The sequence below is a fragment of the Arvicola amphibius genome, chromosome 7 (assembly GCF_903992535.2).
Source record: "Arvicola amphibius chromosome 7, mArvAmp1.2, whole genome shotgun sequence".
Taxonomy (NCBI): domain Eukaryota; kingdom Metazoa; phylum Chordata; class Mammalia; order Rodentia; family Cricetidae; genus Arvicola; species Arvicola amphibius.
The window spans coordinates 13570028-13591248 of NC_052053.1; the positions used below are offsets into that span (position 1 = coordinate 13570028).

General features: G+C 44.0%; 1 protein-coding gene across 2 annotated transcripts in view; it reads left to right on the forward strand.

Moving 5' to 3' along the window:
* The first annotated feature begins 171 nt into the window (after window positions 1-171).
* Window positions 172-21221, forward strand: part of Mettl8 (methyltransferase 8, methylcytidine) — a 74075-nt gene continuing 53025 nt past the window's right edge. For both annotated transcript variants that reach the window (XM_038336320.1, XM_038336322.1), the window contains exon 1: window positions 172-368. The gene's annotated coding sequence lies outside the window, so the exon portion shown is untranslated. The remainder of the gene's footprint in view (window positions 369-21221) is intronic.

The following is a 21221-nucleotide window of genomic DNA, read 5'->3' on the forward strand; positions in this document are numbered from 1 at the left end:
CTCTTCCGGAAATGTAGTTCCCATGGCCACCTTTTTTTTTTCCCCACCCACCCACTTGTTTTCCATATCCAAAACTACAATTCCCATCAGGCATAGCGAGGGCTGGTCCGGCCCCCGCCGCGCTCCGCCCACAGTCCTCCTCTCCCGACCCTAAAAGGCTACGCGGTGGGTCAGGCCGGCTTCCGGGCTGCACGAGGCTGTCGGAGAGACCTTTGGGGGCGCTGTGCGTCCGCCTCCTCGTGCGCCTCACTTCTAGTCCTGCACCCAGGGAGCAATCCCTTTCCGCCCTGGTGGTTGGAAGCCTGTCAGCCCTGCGAGGCTCTGGCCACGTGTCCGGAGGGCGTTGCGTCCAGTGGGACCCTCCAAAGGTACGCCCTGCGCCTTTCTCTCAGCCGCGCTTGGGACCTTGTGGATGAGGCTAATTTAAACACTTGGTTATATGAACACTTAACACTTTTGTCATGTAGTTAGTGGTGAAAGATGCTGGTTTTCCCACCAAAGTAAGATTAAATTTCTCTTTCCCAGAGACCCTAGTGTGGCCAGCAGGGGCCCCGGCTGGTTTTGTGATAATTACTCTTTCCCTCCTCCTTGCTTCCAGTTTTTATCCCATATAGGGAATAAAATATGAAACGCTTGCATTCTTATTGGACTGCCTAAGATAATCCAGGTTGACTTCCCTAAGTAAAAATTAGCATTCTCTGTTAACCAGCTTTGCACACTAAAATTTCCGTAACTGTATACCAGATGCCACCGTTACCTCGTTGCAAACCCGTCCAGTGTGGTGTGTGCATCTCCCACATAGACTTGGTATGCCACTCCTTGATCTTAGTAGGTGCTTAAAGAAAAAGTCAGTAATGTCAGCTCTCTGACAGCTGGGTCGCAATTTAAGCGCTTAGGGCTTTTTTGTTGTTGTTTGTTTAAAAAAGAGAGAGAGAAAGAAAGGAAAAAAACTGTCCTTTTACCTTTGATGCATTTTTTTTTCGGGGTCTAGCTTTTTTTTTTTTTTTTTTGCTGATGTTTCATGACTTGCTTATGGCATAGGGTGGAGTGCTTGGTGTATTTTTAGAAAGCTCTACAATAGTTAATTTGGTCATTCATGAATGCAGCTGTCACTGAGAAAATTGGAACCCGGAAAAATATATCTGGATTTCCTCTGGCTGAAGCGAAATGCAAATCATGACTGAATTGCATTCATCCTCTCTCTTTCTTCCCCCTGCAGCTCTTGTCTGTCAGCCTCTCCCACAGAGGCCCAGCCTTTCTATCCCTGCTTATCTTGCCCTGAGCTTTAAAGCACCCCTCTGGTCGAATATTACAACAAAACAATAGCAAGCAGTGGACATGTTGTGATTCTACTTCCACCCGTTCACTTCTGCACATAAAGTGCCAGCAATGAGTTAGTTATTCCATGACTGGACCCAGACCACCCCTCAGACATGATGGGCATCACCCTCGTTTGCTGCTCCGTTAAAGTGGCACTGCCGCTCCTGGTTTGGATCAAAGTCCCCTGGTTCTCACAGATCCAACCGCTTGTCCTCTGGGAACTCTGGGAGCAGCTTGAGAAGTCTGTTTCCACGTCCCTCCTCCACCTGCCCTCTCACGGGTGGTACTTCAAGGGTGTTCAGATCTTCCTGAGGGGCATCAAGCTTGACCCCTAAATCATCCTAGTAAGTGGTTTCTTTCCCCATTTTTGACAGCCAGTGAGCAGGCTGGGGCTGTGGGGGAGCAAGAAGGGACTGCACACGTGTGCACAGCTTGGGCAACCTCCACTCTTCTTATCACGCGTGTTCTGAAATGTTCCCTCCCTGAGGTAGTTTTCTTACCACCGAGCTCCCCAAGGAAAGTCTTTAGATTGTCTTTGCCTCTCCCACAACCAAGTTCTTTTGATTCTATTTCTGTCCAGTCTTTATATCTGAGTAGTTCAGTGCCTTCCCACTTTTACTGTATTATTAATTAGCCTTCTGATGGCTCTTTCTGCCTAGACTTGGGTGTTTTCGGTCCCAGCCTGCCACAGTTTTTGTCGAGTGACTTTACTAATGTACAAGCTGTCACTCATCCTTGGCGGCTCCTCGCCCCCCACTGCAGAGTGTTTCAAACCACAGTCCAACTCAGGATCTTCCATTATTAGAGTAGTTTTAGTATGCTAAACATATGCAAATATAAAACTACATGTAAAGTCCTACTTATCTTCTATGCAACTACAATAGCCCGGCATTTGTAAATTAAATGAAAAAAACTATATAGTGCTTACTCATTGTGATCATGGATACTGTTTTGCTAGAGGTTAAGAATTCAGAAAGCCATTCAGTGTGTCCTGTCCTTCAAGCATACTGTTCTTTCACTGAGACCTGTACATATTTTTCTAGTGTTACAGATTACTCTGTACCCCAGTCTTTATTTAAACCACTGGGAAAATTTCCTTGGCCAGCGTGCCTGGACTTTATTTGACCCCCACTGGACAGCATCATTTCTGTACATCAGTGCCTTACTGACTTCTCCACTGCTGCACCGAAACACCACGACCAAAAGCAACCTGGGCAGGAAAGGGTCTATTTAGCTTATACATCCTGAATCATAGCTCACTGAGGGAAGCCAAAATGGGGACTTGAACTCCAGTCTTGGGTCCCAAGGATCCTACTCTGACCATCAAGCCTGATGGCAAAGGCGTTCATGTGCAGAGCCACCTTGCAGGCTCAATTAGATTTTTAATACTACTCTTGTTGTGAGTAGATAACCACGCATGTCTTCTTCCTCTTTAATTGTAGTAAATGTCACTTGTGGGCTTCAGGAGTTGTTTTTCCAGTGATGACAGCCCTTCAGGGAGCCGAGAGTTTTGTTGCGTCTCTGCCTTTATCTTTTACTTCCATTTCCTTTCCTACTGTGTTGACCGAGAGTTGCAGTTGAGTTTCCACTCAGGTAACAATACTGATACTCACTCTAGTATTTATAAACAGAGTAGCTACCACTGAAGGTGACATTGCTAGTACTAGGTCCCGATAGGATTCGTGTTCTCTGCCAGTTAAACAGAAAAGAGGGCAACAGGTAACAGTGGAAAACTCTCAGAAACACAAACAGGAACAGTCAGAATCAGCAGTTGAAGAAAGATTTGTAGTGGAGGTGAGGAGACACACAGCAGACACTCCTCACATCCCCCACCGTGCACTAGGGCAACTCAGAAAGCAGAGAAATCCAGGCTCTTCTCAAGGGCTGGGGCTTTGAAGTCTCCGAAGGGTTTTCCTCCCCTGACTTTGGATTGGTGATTTGAAGAAAGACAGGATGGCTGGTGACTCACAACCATTGTGCAAACGTGCCTTGCTCTGCACAGATCTCCCTCTCTGTCCGCCTACCAGGGAATCTATCTGGCTCCTAGTCCCTTAGCATCACAGGTTGCTGAGGGCTTCTCTTTATCAGGTTAATAAAATTCTCTCCTGTTCCATACTGGCTAAGATCAATTAGACATTGAATTTTATCAGTGTTTTCTGTATATCTGCTGCTGTGATCTGTGTTTTCCCCCTCTATTTTGGTAATGTGGTGAAGTACATAAATATACTTCATAATGTTAGACTAAATGAACCCATCTAGAGAAATGTGGTGACATATTTTGTTTTTGTTCATTGTGTGCTTTGGGTTGCTGCTGGCTCCAGTGCTCAGTCAGGTCTGGAATTTTGGTTTCTGGAAATATCTTTCTAGCTTGCTGGATCGGTGATGTATGCTGTTAACATAATATATATTTGTTTACCCATCATTTGGGGGTGCTGCATAGCAGAAAGTCTTCTGAGGTATCCAGTTCACCAAATTTCCAGGGCCAGATTCCATTTCTTCATTTTTTTTTAACCGTTAAAGCTTTAGTCAACATAGAATAGAATCTAAATGATCCCCAGCAACCCCTCAACACTGCACAAGGAATCCCAGAGTGTGGAGTGGAAAGAGCATCATAGCAAGAGTCAAGATCCTGTCGTAGCCGCAGCAGCACCTGCGAAGATCTTGAGCAAGCCACCTCCTCTCTTTGGGTTTATGCAGTCATCTGCCGAGTGTGTAGAACTGAAGTGAGATACAGATGCCTACAGGTGTTAGCATCACGTAAGGGAAAAGCCTGAGATGCATATATGGTACCCAGTGCATTCTCTGTTAGGAAGAATACAGCAGGAATGGAGAGGGTTTAATAAGATACTCTGAGGGCTGCTTTTTTTTTAAGGGTGAGAGACTATTTTATATAAAACTATAACGATGGTATGTATACATTTGCTGAAACTGGGAGTTTACAGTCCCGAGAGAAAGGAGGGGAAGGAGAGGAGAGGATGGGAAAGGGGGAGGCAGCCAAGGGAGAAATAGAACTTGCTTTTCCTATCCTAAGAGGAGAGACTATAGGGGACATGGCCTGATTTGTGAGGCAGCAATTCCTGATCTAGCAGGTCTGACCTCTTGTTCAATGTAGATGTAAATGTGTACATATGTAGCACTTAGAGCCATAAATGGCAGTCTGGTTGGTTTGTTATATACATGCATTTGCTTGCTTTGTCAACCGGGGGTACAGAAGCAAAGACAACCTAGTAGCAAAGAGCATACTCAGTGCCCAGACTCTAATGAAAAGTACAAGGACTCTTTGGAGAAATTGCTGGTTATAGTGTTGGATCAAGAATAAACAAGATGATGGCCGGGCGGTGGTGGCGCACACTTTTAATCCCAGCACTCGGGAGGCAGAGGCAGGCGAATCTCTGTGAATACGAGGCCAGCCTGGCCTACAAAGTGAGTTCCAGGACAGGCTCCAAAGCTACACAACAAAACCCTGTCTCGAACGCCACCCCCCCAAAGAATAAACAAGATGAGCTTACAACATTCTGTGGTGTCAGAAAGTATAAAGTGGTAAAAACAAAAGCATAATGATAGCAGCGTGCCTACGGAATATATGTCTGTGCGTGTGAAGGCCGTATGTTGACTTGGCTTTGCTGTTGTTCTCTTAGTCAGGGTTTTAATACTGTGATAAAACACCATGACCACGAGGAACTTGGAGAGGACAGGGGTTAATTCAGCTTACAACTCTCTGGTCATAATCTATTGTTGAGAGAAGTCAGGGCAGGAACTGAAGGCAGGAGCTGAAGCAGAGGCTCTGGAGGGGGCGCTGTGTACTGCTTGTTCCTCAGGACTTGATCAGCCTGCTTTGTTAGAGCACCAGGACCACCAACCCGGGGTAATACCACCCACAGTGCCAGTCTAGTGAGGGCATTTCCCCAACTGAGGTTCCCCCTTTCAAAATGGCTCTAGCTTTTGTCATTGACATAAAGCTCACCCCCATATCCTCTTATCACTCTCTATGCTTTGAGACAGGTTTCTCTCTGAATTTGACACTTGCTGTTTTGGCGAGGCTGGGTGGCCACCAAGTCCCAAGGACCAGCTCTCTGCCCTCCATGCTCTGGGGCACAGGCATGCACAGATGCACCCACATTTCAGGCAGGTGCTGGAAACTCAAGCCAGACCTCGTGCTTACATAGCTTTCTATTAAATAAATTTTCAGTGGTCTGACTGAGATGATACATGGAAAAGATTTAGAGGATTGTGCGGCTATATATATATATATGTATATATATATATGTATATATATATATATATATATATATATATACTCTGTTTATTATCACTACTCTGCACTTTAGTTTGGGGCATTTTTGTGGTTACAGCTGAATTTCACTGCATTGCACCTTTTCTACATATTGATTTGGGGGTTGGCATGCCAACAAAGCAGTATCCTTAAGGCTATATTCTTAAAGGAGAAAACATCAAGATTGTAAAAATTCAAGAGAAAATACCAGAACTTGAGAATTCCTTTTTTAAAAAATGTGTATGAATGTTTTGCCTGCATGTATGTCTGTGCATCATGTGCGTGCGTAGTGCCCAGGTTGGTGACAGAATATTAGACCCTTGCACTGGAACTATGAGTACTTGTAAATCACCATGTGGGGACTGGGAATCTAACTTGCATCCTCTGCAAGAACAAGTGCCCTTATCACTGAGACATCTCTCCAGTCTGAGAATTCTTAACCTTAATTTCCTGATTTGTGTGAGGCAGTGACTGAGTGAGCCACGGAGCCTGGCAGGTGCTTCTGTCTGCGAGGATAGGTGCAGACCTGCATTGAGAGTCTGAAGTTCACTTTTTGGGTCTTTAGCAGGTTTCTGATTAAATCGTCCTGGTTTTTGTTTTGGTTTTGACCTAGGTTCTCAGGTATGTGGCACTGTTCTGAAGCACATCTTTGTAGCCAGGCTGGCCTTGAACTTGCCTCCTGCCTCTGCCACCCAAGTGCAGGTGTGAGGTGGCGCTCAGGTGCCAAGCGTATGAGGCGAGCACCTTTTATCTGTTGAGCCCTTTCCCCTTTTTTTAATTTTTTGAGACAGGTCTCAGCTGTGTAGCCCTGGCTGGCTGGAACTCAGGATCATTTTTTCTCAGCCACTGGAATCCTGGGATTTTAAGTGTGGGACACTATGCTTGACTTTTATGACGCCTTCTTCTTACTGCTACTTTTAAGTTAATATACAGAGTCCCACAGTGCTGTCGATGGAATGTATTTTTGGAGTAATTTGATGTTTCTCTTTGGTGTGAAGAAGGAAAGCAATGTTTTAGTCAGAAGTTGTCTCTTTCAGCAAGCATTTGCAGGAACTTGTTCCCAAATCCCTCACTGAAACCCAAAAGGCAAATGAAATGCCTGTTTGGGAAGTTGTCTCTCTGGAGATGGCCAGCAGGGGGCACACGAGCTTTCCCAGGGCTGGGCAGATCTGACTGGGGCCATCTGTGTTTGCTGTCTGATGATTAACAAGTACTATAAATGAAAAGATCGTGGTGCATCAGAGCCACAGTTGCTAATCAAGGAGAGAAGGTAGTCATAATGCCACACAGCAGTGTGGAACTGTGGTCACTAGAGGACAGGAAGGGGAGGGAGGAAGAGGATGCCAGGAGCTATCCCGTACCTGGTACCAAAAATGGAGCTAACTGCCATTCTGCTCACAGCACCGTGGCCGTAGTGTATGTTGTAAGGAACTAGAAGAGAGCCACTCAAAGGTGCCTCCTCACAATGAAATGATAAATCCTTAATGATTTAAATGTTAACTATCCTTATTTGATCATTACATATATGAGCGCAACTTCTAAAGAAAAACAAAAAAGTCAAGGTAGCAGGTGCCTGCTATAGTCTGGTGAATATGAAGCTTCCAGATGACTGGAATCTGAAATCCTAATGGGGGTTTCTGAAACCTTTCTAGTGTGAGCGCTATCTCGTACCCAGGCCCGCTTCTTCCCCTCCTTCCCTCTACGTATGGATATTATGTAGAACTTGTATTCTTGCTAAATTTAAAAATAGTTTATTTTATAAGTACAAAGGTAATTTGAGTTTTTTTTTCCCCCCTTTGAGAGGTGGATACAGGAGAAAAGGAGTTCAAAACCAGCTTTTGCTACATTGTAGTTTTGAAGCCAGCCTGGGTTACCTAAGACCCTGCCTCAAAGCATAGAAGCAAAACCCAACCCACCAACCCACCAACCAAACCAGAGGGAACATTTAGGGTGCGCTGAGACCGCCTGTGAGCCTGAGTCAGAAACCATCTTCCTAGACCACGGCTGTGCATGGTCCTGAAGGGTCAGAAGCCACTGTCCCTGCTTTCTCCCCTCATACTCAACCAGAGAACTTTTTTCTGTATTAATAAGTTTAAAGTTTTGACAACATTTGCACAGATACTTGTTTTTCCTCTCTATGGATGTGCATTTAATAATTTAGCCAGTACTGTAAAAATAACTATACTTTCTCAGCATATGTACAAACAGTGCTGTGACAAATTCTTAATATATTCTGATTATTTTACAGAACATCTTTCTAAAAATGAAATTTTCCATCATGTTTTATTATGGTGATGCATACTTGTAATCTCAGCACTCGGGAGACAGAGGCAGAAGCCTAAGCAGATCTCTGAGCTCAAGGCCAGCCTGGCTGACATAGGGAATCAACCTGACAGCCATTGATTGTTCTGTTTGTGGGTGAGCGAAGCTCTCACTCCCTGTGTGTGGTTCCGTAACATCGTGTCTTGGTATTGTATTAGTTCATCCACTGTAGTGGCTCCTCCAAATGTTGGCACGTTCCATTGGGCCATAAATCAATCAAAGGTTTCTTACCCTTAGCACAGCAGTGCACAAGTTTTGGAAAGCTGCTACCTCCCAGTGGTGGGCACACATTTACTTAGAATTTTAATTTTTGTCTAAAAGCTGGAATTTTAGCAAAGGCAGTGTGCCGTGTCTTTTGTTTTCCTGACAGGCATATTTTATTTTTGAGGAAATGGCAAAGTAAGAATTGTGCTCCATGAAGACACTTTGATGGCTTCATTAAGAGCCGTGTGAGTATGAGTGGCCGGCTCCCTGAGAGGGCAGTTAATGAAGAGGGCCATGTGGCTCGTCGCCTCTGCTGTGGTTCAGGCCAGCCTGCTTTTACTGCGCCTGTACTGTCCGCAAACCTTGGTGGACCGTGGTGATTGACAAAAGGCGGATAGACAGATAAATACCGTCATCATGAAAACAGTCTGGCCTCTGCAGATCCCTGATGGGAACTTGGGGGCCTCCATGGACACAGGCTGAGAAGCTGAATGTTCAGTGCCTCACAGCAGCTCATTCTTCCTCCGGATGTTAGCTCGGGGATGATCTGTGACGCCGCCCCTGTGAAATTCAGAGTGGGTCTTTCAAGGAGCTTGTGAGGAAGTTTCCTCTTTCCTAAGAGACTGAAGAAAGATGTGGCCCTTCTATTTCTCTTGAGGCTGTCATGACTGTGTGAACTCGAGTTGCTGCAGCCATTTTGTAACCAGCAACGGGACTCAGCCCCGTTCAAAAAATCCCCAAAGTTATATGGTTAAGGGAAATTTTTCTGAGTGGCACTTTGCATTAATTTTGTGGGTGCCTGTTCATGACATTAGTATATTTTCTACTGAGGTCATGTCTGCTTGTTTTCTAAGCATTCTTTATGTCTATAGTAATAAAACATCCTAATGGTTTACAAATATCCCCACATCTTTTATAACATTTCGAGAATCTTTTCTCACACATCTTATGTGTGTATGATGCATGCATGTGAGTGTGCAGGTGCGTGCACCTATGTGTGCACATGTGTCAGTCAGAGCTCTTCCTCTCCCGCTCTCCTCTCCCTTATTGCCTTCAGACGGGGTCTCTCTCCCTGAACCCGAAACTCCCTGTTTCCTCCTGCTGACTGGTCAGGAAAGTGCTGGGATCTGCCTGTCTCCTTCTGGGGTTACAGTCTCAACACAGTTATGCCTGGCTTTTTTCTGTGGGGTTTGAGTCAGGTCTCCATGCATGCAGAGCAGATGTTCTTTGCCACCGAAACATCTCTCCAGCTCCATCAATTAATTTCTTTTCATTTTTTTATAGTTTGGTATCATGTTTAAAAGAGTTTTTCCTCCCCATTGTTTAGAGTATTTATGATTTTCTAAGCCTATTAAGATTCGACTTTAACCTTTTTGCAATTACATTTATGTGTTTATTGGTGCAGGGCTGTGCTCATGGGCTCTGGAACATGTGGGAAGGTCAGAGGACAGCCTGCAGGATCTACCATCCAGGTTTCAGGGACGGAACTCGGATTGTTTACTTGCCCAGGCTTCTCACTGGCTTAAGATGTGATCGCTTTATGTTCAAAGTGTAATTTATCTGCAGTTTTCATGTTTGATATGGAGCAGAGAAATAATATTTCCCACAAACGGCAGGCAGCCCATTTTCTTAAAGTCCTTCTTTGAATAAGCCATTGCTCTCTAACCCACTGAGTCAAAACACTCACTATTACACAGACTTCTTAATATGTATTGTGATTAGTTTCTGGGCTTCCTAACCTGTTGCATTTGCTGAGCTCCATCTTAGCATTAGATACATGGCCAGGACTACTTAATAGGGTGCTCCAAGCTCTGGCCAACAAGCCCACTGCCATGGCGCTGCCCTGAAGCCCAGCCCAAACTAGCCACATCATCCTTTTCTCTCTGGTGGCTTCCTGGTACTCCTGTATGCTAATTTTTCCAAATAAATCCTTAAATACTTGTTCAAGCTCCCCCCAAAACACTTTTAGATTTTGAATGAAATTACTTCAATTTTACAGATGATTTTAGAGAAAATTTACTTTTTCTTTTATTTTGCAGTCGTGAATCTTTACCTCCAGAAACTCACATTCTGTCTTTTCATTGACGTTGTCATTCATGCCATTCTGCAGAGCAGCTCAGCTTTCTTCCTACCAGTCCCCTATGCCAGCCTGCCGTGTGTGTGTGTGTGTGTGTGTGTGTGTGTGTGTGTGTGTGTTCGTGTTTGTTTTAAGAGCATTTTTAAAAACTCTCAGCTCATATATGCAGATAGCTCTGGCTTGTTCAGGAGCATCATGTACTGAGGGCCCTGTCATTCATGGTGTTACAGTGTGTGCCCTGAGCTGGATTTAGGAGCTCTGACTGTTGAAGACTGGTTAAGGAAGCAGAGCATCACAGAAACTGTTACCTTAATGAATCCAATCTCTGGTGCTGGATACTTTGGGAATTTATACATTTGTAGCAAAAGAACAGCAAGCTCTCAGAAAACAGAGGACATTGTCCTACTGCCAAGAGCTTGCCTGGCTGAGACCCTGGAAGAGACGAATGGGCTGCTAGGTGCAGCTCCGGAAATGGGGTTTCCGAGCTATTCTGTGTTATTATTGGGGGAGACTGTGATCTCTTATGATGATTCCAAGGCTCTTGTTTTGCTCACAGGTTTGGTTTAGTCAAACAGCGTTGCGTTCTGCACACCCATTGTGTTGTCAGGCAGCAGGGAGAGGGCCGGCAGGTTTTTTGTTTTGTTGTTGTTATTGTTGTTTTAAAAGAATCATCATTTAATCAGATTGTTTTTGTGTTAAATAAGATTCAAGTTGCCCCAGGCAGTATGGATTGGCAGCGTTTCAGCTATCTGGGAAAATGGAATCTGCCAGCTTTCTAAGGCCATTTGAAATAAACAAACACATTTCTTTTCATCCACATTATGGATTTTAAAAAAAGCATGTGTGAACTAGCCTGGTATCTTAATTACCACTTAAAATATTCCTATAGAGAATGCGCTTAGAATGGGACGTAGCTGTGTTGCAGTTGTGCTTGCCTACTGTGCGCAAGGCTCCGGGTTCGATCCCCAGCACCGTTTGCTTCAAAGTGGAAGTGGTGGCTCAGTCCCATAACCCCAGCACTCAGGAGGCAGAAGCAGGAAGATAAAGTCCAGGGTCATCCCTGGCTACATGGAGTTTCAGGCCAGCCTCAGCTAGGAGACCGTCTCTAGGAGGAAAAGGAGAAAATGCCCTGTGAGCCCTTACCTCTGTCTCACAAGTGATTTTAGGGGTAAGACCATCCAGAGGCCGGAGATGCTAAGACTTCTGTGTATGAGACAAAAATGGAACTAATAGACTCATCTGTCGTGACATTATAATTCATAGACTTCTCTAAACTTTTTTGTTTAAAGTGCTAGAGATTAGGCCAAGGGACCCACTGCTAGGCAGGTATTCCACCAGCTGAGTTATGGGGCCCAGCCCTGAGCTATTCTCGAATGTCCGGGGTTGTCATTTTAGCTTTTATGGCTTCTGAGGCTAAGGTTTCTTATGTGTCAAGCAGTGACTGTCTATGTTCTTTCCTTGATTCATGGGCTCTCTGCCCACATCCCACATGTGACCTTTCATGAAACATATGGGACTGTGAAGCTTTGCCTGGAAGGTGTCTGGGGAGATGCTGGCCCAGTCTGTGCGTTACAGGTGTTCAGGGAGATCACAGCCATGGTCATATATCCAGTTGCATCCCAGCTCAGGGCCTCCATTCGGAGGATTCTCCAGGGAATGTCTTCCAAGATGCGTCCTCTTCTGTATTATTCAATTCTGCCCCACCCCACTAGCAGCTTCAGAGGTCTATAATAGATAGGCCTTTTTTTTTTTTTTTCTAGGCTCCTTAACGATTTCTCGTCTATGCTACACACACCTGATCTTCACCCTTAGGGGAAATGAAGCACAGGGTAGCTGCCTCCTCTTTCTGTTTCTGCCTGCACTGCTGCAGCAGAGCCTTGGCCACTGTCAGTTTTACTTGTCCAACTGAGCCCTTCAACACCTAATTACTCGCACTGGTTGGTAGGGTTAATTATTCATTAATTTTATTGTGTTTCTCTTCTTAAAGCTTTAAGCGGTATCCTTTAAAAATGTTAGTCGAGGACCAGTGAGTTGGCTCCAAGGGAAAGGTACTTTGGACCAAGCCTAATGATCTTGGTTCAATTCCTGGAACCGGAACCCATATGGTTAGGAGAGAATCAACTTCCTCAAGTTTCCTTCCATTCTCCATATGCACATGGTACACACACACAAATAAATAAATAAGTAAATAAATAAATTTCTTTTTTTAAAAGAATTACATATGAACCTATATTTAAGCAAAGTAAGTACATCTTCCAAAAACTAGGGATAAGGTGACCAAACAGGAGACTGAACTCGGGGCTGATCCTGCTATCGGCTTTGCACTCTTTCGCAGCCCACTGTAATAGCTTGATCTTTGGTCTTTGGCCTGTTTGGGAAGCGGGGACTAATTAGAGCTCTTTATAGTAAGAAGCATCCTGGTGGAACGCTTGGTCCTATATCTGAAGAACCCTGTGGACATTTTAAGAAGGACCAAACTAATGCTAACAGTGGTTAACATTGGCTAGCATCAAAAAACCAGGAACCCAAAACTATGCCCATGCCCTATGCCCTACTCACTATGCACTTCCTCCTGGAAGCCTCATACATTTTGAAATAATCATATGACATTTTATTGATGAAACTAAAATGATCCAAGTATCATGCTGGCAGTTGTCAAGCTAAGATATCAGTGACAACCCGTGGATGCAGTTCAGGCCACGTCCTTCATCACACCTGAAACCACTTCAGTCCCATGTGCTCCTGCTCCACATGGAGTATTTCTCCTAAGGGGAAGCTAGAATCTCCTGGAACAGAATTTCCTAACACTATTTCTCCATGTTGAGAAATAAGGGATGGTTTCAAGGAAAAACTTCAAAGACTCCTGGGTTCACGTAAGATGTGTCTACTAATTCGTCTGTAAACACAGATCTAGGTATGTATGTGCTCTTTGTGCGTAGAGCGCCTATTCAGTCAGCCGTAAAATCGGAATAAGTACAAACACCGTGACAAACCCAATAAAACTCAAACTAACGGCATTATAGTGTGACTGCTGTTTTCCTACGGAAGCTAAATTGCAGCCCTCATTATAAACAAGGCACTGGGCATCACCGCACAGGTTCTTTTGACTTCAGCCCATCTGTGCTGTTGTGTGCCGTGTGTCTGCTCAATTCCCTCACCGCCTTTCTCCATTCAGAATGCCGCAGAATCTTTTTACAGTGTGCTGTGTGCTCAGATGCATCATTTACATATTACATCTGTGCTGCTTGTTGCCAACAAGATCATAAATGCAAACACAGGCGTTGAAACGGAGCAGCGGTTACACGTGTGCTCCTGTTGATTCCGCTTTTAGATTATTATCATAATAAAAACCCAGAGAAATTATCATGGAACCTTTGTTTGACAAAGCCTACTTAAGAAGATGTGCCCATGGGGGAACTGTGCCGGCTGCCTTTCAGAAGACTGCAGTAAGGTGGTGAACGGATTCCAGTATGGGCTTTTCTCAATGCCCAAGTGTTTCCTTTACATAGATGTTTATGGCTTTGTGGTCTTAGCCGTGTTGAAAGACCCTCTCACTCAAAACAGATTGTTCTTCTTGTTGTTACAGTGTTACTGTTTTTGTTACTAGGAGACACAGGGTAGCCAATTTAGAAAACTTAATTACTAAACCCTTTCTCCTGTTTGTTCCCCACCCCCTTGTTTCTATTAAACCTGGGCTGCAACCACATCCAGTTCATCAACCCACCCAATTCTTCATATAGGCCTCTTTCATTTATTTGTTTATTGCTTATTTACTTATATATTAACTGGGAAATGACCCTGACCTTGTACACGCTGGGTAAATGCCCTACTGCTGAACCACATCCTCAGCCTCTAGAGGCTAAGATAGAGGTCAGGCCTTCGGGCCAGCCTGAGGCTTTGTTTCAAGTGGGAAAAAGAAAGAACGGCCAAATTTAGTGATAGATAACAGAAAGCTCAAACTGATTTAAATGATTGTAGGAATTTGTTGGCTCAGTAAGGAGATTGCTTACTTAGGGTTTCTATTGCAGCAGCCTTGCAACACCATGGCCAGAAAGCAAGATGGGGAAGAAAGAGTTTATTTGCCTTGTACTTCCACATTGCTGTTCATCATCTAAAGAAGTTAGGACAGGAACTCAAACAGAGCAGGAAGCTGGAGGCAGGAGCTGATGCAGAAGCATGGGGAGTGCTGCTTACTGGCTTGCTTCCTGTGGCTTGCTCAGCCTGCTTTCTTATAGAACCCAGAACCACCAGCCCAGGGGTAGCAACACCCATAATGGACTGGGCCTTCCCTCATCAATTGCTAATTAAGAAAATGCCTTTCACTGGGTGGTGGTGGCACATGCCTTTAATCCCAGCACTAGGGAGGCAGAGGCAGGTGGATCTCTGAGTTCGAGGCCAGCCTGGTCTACGGAGTGAGTTCCAGGACAGCCAGGGCTACACAGAGAAACCCTATCTAAAAACACAAAACAAAACAAAAAACCAGGGCATTGTGGAGGGGGTGCCTTACAGCTGGATCTTATGGAGGCGCTTTCTCAATTGAGGTTTCCTCCTTTCAGATAACTCTAGATTGTGTATAGTTGACATAAAGCCTCGCCAGCACAGGACACTAGGGAGTCGGGGGAGATCAAGGTGGGATTGGTTCAAGTGAAAATCCAGCTACATAACCATGGAACATAGCCCCTTTCCACCGTATTAGTCTTCCTTACTCAAAATTGCCTTCACCTTGAATGTATATCATGCTGTGCTAAGGCCAAGCCCATTTATATAGTACCTGAGTGATCTTTTGTCATTCTAGTTCCCCAGTAGAATCCTGACCCTTCTGAAGCTTCGTGAATACATTCTTTACTATTGGTCTTCCAAATTCCCACCAAAATGGCCTGTTAAATTCGGCTTACAAGATTCTCGGACTTCTCTAGCTGGAAGTTCCAACCTCTTTCACATTCTCCCTTCAAACCAGTTCCAAAAAGGCCTGTGAACCGCACGGTCAGGTTCATCATGGCGACTGTCCCTCTTGCTACCAGTTTTCCGTATTCATTACCTTTTCTTGTTATGTAAAATACCTGCCTTGGGCCACAAGTTAAGGAACAGTTTGTTCAGGCATGGTTTGAGGATTCCAGTCTATCATGGTGGGGAAAGCATGCATGGTGATGGGAACTGGAGTTAGCAGATGACATTGCATCTGTAGCCTAGAAGCAGAGAGAGGTCAAACCCCTGTTCATCAGTCTGTCCTGCTCATTTTCCCTGTTAGTCAGTCTGGGTACCCCATTGGCAAAATGGTGCCTCCCACATCCAGGGTGGGTCTTCCCTCCTCAGCTAAGCTTCTTTGCGGATGCCCTCATAGACAACATGCCCAGAAATGTGATCCTTGGTGATTCCAAATGCAGTCCAGTTGACAATGAAGACTAATGGTTACGATGGGTACATATGATTCATGCATATATATGCACACATCTGCAGATGCTTTATTTGTGTTTACATCTGTTTATATCAAACTAAACATGCCTTCATGGTGATGATCTCAGTTCTAATCTGGGAGTTTTGGAAGCAGGGCACCTTCTCCCCTCTTTGTCTCTGACCTCCCACTCCAGTATGAGAAACCTAGTTTCTGCTGTTTACCATCTGCTCATGAGCCACTGAATTCCGGTTTCCTGGTGCTGCTGTCAGGGCTGTTGAGCTTTCTCATCTACCACACTGAGGGCTGTATTGCCTGTTGTCTTTAGTCCTGCAGACTCTGCTCTTCCAGAGTTACTCAAGTTAGCATAGCACCTTGCTTCTCTGACACTTTGCCTTTACTAGATATTGTCTATAATTCTATAGCATTCTCTTTTGTTTTGATAGGGTCTCCCTGAATATCCTAGACTGCCCTGGAATTTACGTTGCTCAAGCTGGCCTCAAACTTGAAATCCTTCTGTCTCAGCTGTCTTAAGTGCCGGGGTTATGGATGTGAGCCCCCATACACAGCAATTTTAGTTCTTTAAAATAGAACTTACAGTGTCTCTGCCTGTGTAAATCTCATCTTAATTTAAATTTGTAGAAATAACCAGGCAGTGGTGGCACATACCTTTAATCCCAGCACTTGGGAGGCAGAGGCCAGTGGATCTCTATGAGTTCAAGACCAGCCTGGTGTACAAAGCAAGTTCCAGAACAGCTGGGACTGTTACACAGAGAACCCCTGTCTCAAAAAAACAAAAAATTAAATTTGTAGAAATAAATTCATTTGGACACTTTTATTCATTGAGGATATAGTTCAAGATTTTTAGATCTAATATGCATTTATGACTGGAAATTTTATAATATTCTGTTCTCAGCTAGGACAGTCGTATTGATAAGGGCAGTCCAAACATGAATGACCAAGTAAATCTTGCGTATGGGTACAAGTATCTCCTGGTACCTCGTTTACCTAAAGGTAGAAACCTTCACAGGGAGCAAAGGCAGAGCCAAGCTTCAGGATCTTATCCACATGAGCTTTCTTTCTCACGTGTAATGGTGCTAACAGATGAGCAGGCATGTGTGTGCCTTAGGACCATTTATCAGCCCACAAACTGGCTAATACTTCCAAATGGTACTGTAGCATAGATATGTAAAATGGCAATTAGCTGACTTTACACCAGTTTTATTCTGAGCTAGCATAATGTATATGTTGGCACTCCCAGAGTGATTAAAATAGCAACCCCTTGAGACATCTTGGATTGGTGGGCTTTCCTGAAATCCCTAACTTATTCTCTTGCTCCTGAGTCCTTGCAGCTTCCCTTTGTGTGGGAAAAGGCATGATGCAGCCACCTCTCAGGACAGCCCTGCTGAGCAAACACTAACCATGAGATTCCCATTTTGAAGCTGCAAGGCGACTGACGTCATAGCATGATCAAAGTGCTCTGCAAGCACTTACTGTAATTATTGTTGTTGTTCTGTTCTTGCTAATAACCTTATTTATACCCCAAAATTATAATCATGCAAAGAAAGATTAAAACAAGATGTGCGAGTTGCAGAGCTGTTTGCCTGCAAATGGTCACCCTCGGAGTTCTCTGAGATTGCCCGGGTTAATTGAAGCTTCAGTTTTCGCCTTAGTGCAGTTGATACTTAAGTGTTTCTTACCTGACGGCTTTTACTCTCCAAAACAGTGCAGCAATAGTGCTTTAATTCCCTCTCATTAATGCTAGCCTCTCAGGTGACGTTTAGTGTGGCTCTGTCTAGATGACGTTTGTGCCTCTGAAGGAAACTTCTCTACCAGCTTCCCAGCTGAGAAGAAAGCTAAACAGTTACAGAGGTAATTGGTTTATTTAAAAGAGGCTTGGAACCCTGGAAACTCTGAAGGGGAGTTAACTTTTAAGTTGTGGGCAGACATGGAGCATATGATTAGCCACGATTCTCTCCCTTGGGTTTCAGGGAGCCGAGACAACTGGGAATCATTCTTGGGGAGTCTTACAAATAGGTTTTGCCTGGAAGCAGCACAGTGCTCCAGGGGTAATTCCCACAAATGGGATTTCTTGCTCTGTTTCCTTGGAGTTCCTCTCAGCACTGAAGTCTCCCTAAGTTAGGATCAAGCTTAAAAAGCAGGGAAGTTAAGACTTCTTATTCTTCCACTCCCTAGCTGTGCTGCTTGCAGTTTCAGAAGGTTAGTCTATATCATCATGGCAGGGAGCATGGCAGCATGCAGGCAGACGTGGTACTGAAGAAGTGTCTGGGAGTTCTATATCCAGATCTACAGGCAGCAAGAACAGAGAGACTCTGGGCTTGGCATGGGCTTTGAATCCTCTGAGCCCACCCCCAGTGACACACTTCCTTCAATGAGGCCATACCTGCTAATCCTTTCAAATAGTGACACTTCCTGGTGATCAAGCATTTCCATATGTGAACCTGTGGGGACCATTCTTGTTCAGACCGCCACAGCTGCCTACACCGAGAGCTGGCAGGAAGCCAGTTGGCTAATCACAGTATACTTCTGTGACATTGGTAACGTAACCAATGCTATTGGTGATGACACTGCCCATCTGGTGCTTGTGTGAGCATTCTCTCCCTCCTTGGTTTCTGTTCCTTAAAGACTGCTTCAGCCAGCTGGCTATGAAGTCTTGACTTTGAGCTCTGATGTTGTTTTCCTGTTCACAGTTCACCTTGGCCCTTACAGGATTCACGTGGAAAGATCACTGCCAGGTGCTAAGCTGAAAATGGGATAGAGGAAGGGAAAGAAAGACCACTTGGTGACATGTGGCACATTTGTTTAAGCTAAGTGAAGGGTTACAGCCACATTTCCAGCTGCAAAAGTAAGCAAAGCTCACAGCACCTAAGGAGGGTGTGTTATTCCCCAGCTCTGAACGGGAGTGCATAAACTAAATACAGTTCATCAATGATGGGCATTCCTTCTGAGAAACCTGTCAGTAGATGATTTGCTGTTATGCGCATGATAGAATATACTACAGCAGTATAGATGTTACAGCCTCCCTTTCTACTAAGCTGTATGCTGTAGCCATTCTGCTAGATAATAAACCTATGAACAATGTTCCGGTACTGCTACCATGGCTACTGTAAGGCAACAGTCTTTGTCTGTCTGCACATAGGAAAGGTGTGGTAAAATACTAGGTGGTGGGAAGGTGTTTTTTTTTTTTCATTATAACCTTTTTTTCCCACTGTAATCTTAGGGAAACTACTATATGCAATTTGTCTTTAACCAGCATATTGCTATGCAGCTCATGACTGTATCAGCCTCAGCAATTAAAGTATAATAAGAAATGCTCAGAAAACCCTAGGCTTTCCCTCCTTGATAGCCTCAAATTTTATCCCTAGCAAATTCTTTATAATCTGAAAATCTAATGGGAAGCACTATCTGTGGGAAAATTGTACCATAATGATGTGGCCATATTCAAACCTTTTTTTCCCCCATATAAACTCATTTTAATTCTCCCAATGATGCTGGCCTCAAAAGAGGAGCTGAGAAGCGTTCTCATCTGCTGTAGGGTTTTTGTCCTGTTGGTATTGGTTTTGGTTTTGTTTTTCGTAAATGTTTGCTGTTCACTAGTGAGGATGTGTGGGCCTGCAGCTCTCTGCAGGAAAGCTGTTTGTTTTTTCTTGTGGGAAAATACACCTAAAAGAAGATTTGCCATTTTAATCCATCTTAAGGGTGTGGTTTGCAGGCACTGAGCATTCATTCATGTTGTGCAAGCATTACCAGCACCCATCTCTAGGACTTTCCATCTTCCCTAGCGGAAACTGCATCCAGTTTCTTGGTCTAGCTTGTTCTGTTTTTGATTCATGTATGTGGGTTTTGTTTTGCTTTGCTTTTTGAGACATGGTTTCTTCACGTTAGCCTTAAACCTTTGCTACTCTTACATCAGCCTCCCGAGTGCTGGAATTACAGGCATGTGTCACCATATCTGACGAGCTTCCTTTTACAATTATGTATCTTTAAGGTGTGCGGTGAGACATTTTCACATCACTGCATGTATGTAGTGAAATCTCACTTGTTACCCTTTGTGTGAGTGTGTGTACGTATGTGTGAACATGGACTTTTTAAAATTAGATTTGAGGTTAGCATATAAAGTATTGAATTTCATCATGGCATCCCCATACATGGGAAGAACACACTTTTAGAAATCTGTGTTGGGCCTTAGTGCTCTAGGTTTGCTCTTCCCACAAACACCTGAATCTGCTTTCGCTGACCTGTGCCTGCTAGCCTTGCACTTCCCATTCTCCCCTCTGCAAGCACCTCCCCGCTCGGTCACAGGAGCTGGCTGCTCTAGGAGCCTCCTCTAAGAGGCACAGTAAGGCATGCCTGCTTTTGCTACTGCCCTGTTTCTAGCTGCAGTGTCTTTCTTTAAGATCCAGCTGTATTGTAACCTGTGTCAGAATCCAGTGTTGGGTGTTCCCGATTCCTCCTTCAGAGAGCACTTCAGGTTACTTCCCTGTCTACAGTGCCACTGTGAATCTGAGCATACAAACATCTTTTCCTGTCTCTCTCTGCTTTCCTTCCTTCTGGATGTATACCCAAAAATGGAATTTCTGGCTCTGGGTCTAATTTTTGGGAAGTTCACTATACTGTTTCCATAGCAGCTGCATCATTTTACATCCTATCAGAGTGTGTAAGGATTCCAGTTTCCTCATATCCTTGCCAGAACTTACATTTTCTGATTTATTCTTTACCTGTATGTGCATGTATATGTATACACATACACACACACTAAATGTGTGCTAGTCATCATGGTCCTGTTTTTATTTAAATTATAGACTCATTTAATAAGTTTAGTCCTGCTTAAGGTTTTTTTTTTTACTTGTGATGTTTTAGAAAGTTATTATAGGTAAGTTGTTTTTCAACATTATTTATCCCATAAATAAATGAATAAAAATTGTCTGTAATGGCCATTTAGTTTTTCAGTATCTATGAGGTCTTTTTATTCCTTTATGTCATTTTTATGCAGTCAATCAAACAATCCACAAATAGCAGGGCTCTCTACTTCTAGAAGCTGGCAGTTTATCTTGAGAAGTTTAAATACATTAAAATTATGAATTTAAAAGATGTTTATGTTTCTGTTAGATATATTAGTTATTTATTTAATTAAGAAGATAAATAGCAGTGCAGCACCAGATGTGGCTATTAAATATGATAAGGAAATGAAAGAAATAGATGTCTGTGTGGTTAATTAAAGAAGCAGCTGCCTAAACAAGGAAGCTGCCACATGCTCAGGCCCTGGCCGCGCTGAGCTCTGACTGCCAGCCAGCAGCCTGCAAGGCTCACACCCCTGACATTTTGCTCAGAGCCGGTCTGGTTGTGTCTTTTTGTGTATGGTCATTTACAGTGAGAGAAGCTTTGCCTTCCTTCCCTTTACTGACCAGCAGCTAGTGTCACATGATCGCTGGAATCACATTTAGGCTTTTCTGGGTGGGAGCCACTGTTTGTATCATTTCGCACTTGAGCATGAATTACCGGTCTTTGTGGGTGTGATCAGTTTCTGCTCTCCGGCATTAGAGGACATTTTATGAATATATCTAATGCAGAAAGGTCTAAAGATAGTTTTGTAGGTAGAGTTTTATTGGTGG